At 58.9% G+C, this 1,079-nt stretch overlaps 1 pseudogene; it reads left to right on the forward strand.

The window, feature by feature from the left end:
- Window positions 1-739, forward strand: LOC112929581 (L-xylulose reductase pseudogene; annotated as a pseudogene).
- The last annotated feature ends 340 nt before the right edge of the window (window positions 740-1,079 follow it).

Below are 1,079 nucleotides of genomic sequence, written 5' to 3' on the forward strand. Positions count from 1 at the left end.
ATGGAGCTGGGGCTCGCGGGCCCCGGGCGCTCGTCCCGGGGGCGGGCGAAGGCATCGGGCGCAGCACGGTCCAGGCGCTGCACGCCGCGGGGGTGCAGGTGGTGGCGGTGAGCCGGAGCCAGGCCGACCTGGACAGGTCTGGACACACCCAAGCGAGTGTCCCGGGGTGGAGCCCGAGTGTGTGGACCTGGCTGACTGGGAGGCCACCGAGCGGGCACTGGGCAGCGTGGCCCCGTGGACCTGCTGGTGAACGCTGCGTGGCGCTGCTGCAGCCCTTCCTGGAGGTCACCAAGGAAGCATCCTTCGACGCGAACCTGCGGGCCGTCATCCAAGTGTCCCAGATTGTGGCCCGCGGCTGAATAGCCAGGGGAGCCCCAGGGTCCATCGTGAGCATCTCCAGCCAGGCCTCGCAGCGAGCAATAGCCAACCACAGCGTCTGCTGCTCCACCAAGGGTGCCATGGACATGCGGACCAAGGTGATGGCTCTGGAGCTTGGGCCACACAAGATCCGCGTGAACACGGTGAACCCCACAGTGGTGATGACCCCCATGGGCCAGGCCAATTGGAGCAACCCTCAAAGGGCCAAGACCATGCTAGATCAAATCCCACTTGGCAAGTTTGCAGAGGTGGAGAACGTGGTGGACACCATCCTCTTCCTGCTGAGTGACCGGAGCAGTATGACCACGGGTTCCACTATGCCGGTCAATGGGGGCTTCCTGGCCACCTGAGTCTCTGTCTACCTGACACCCCTGCTCAATGCAGACCCCCCTCCCCGCCCAGTTTCTCCAATAAACATGAGTCTTCTGCTCAAAAAAAAAAAAAAAAAAAAAAGAATTGGTGATGGGGGCAGGGCAGGGGAGGGAAATGCTTCCTTAGAACCTACGTTTTAGACGACATTTCCAGGTTATTATAACTGTGGGAAACGTGAAGTTGGAGAAGCATGACTTTACTTTTTTAAAAAAGATTTTATTTATTTATGAAAGACACACAGAGAGAGGCAGAGACACAGGCAGAGAGAGAAGCAGGCTCCCCGTGGGGAGTCCAATGTGGGATTTGATTCTGGGACTCCAGGATCACGC

This window comes from Vulpes vulpes, chromosome 2 (assembly GCF_048418805.1).
Source record: "Vulpes vulpes isolate BD-2025 chromosome 2, VulVul3, whole genome shotgun sequence".
Classification (NCBI taxonomy): Eukaryota; Metazoa; Chordata; class Mammalia; order Carnivora; family Canidae; genus Vulpes; species Vulpes vulpes.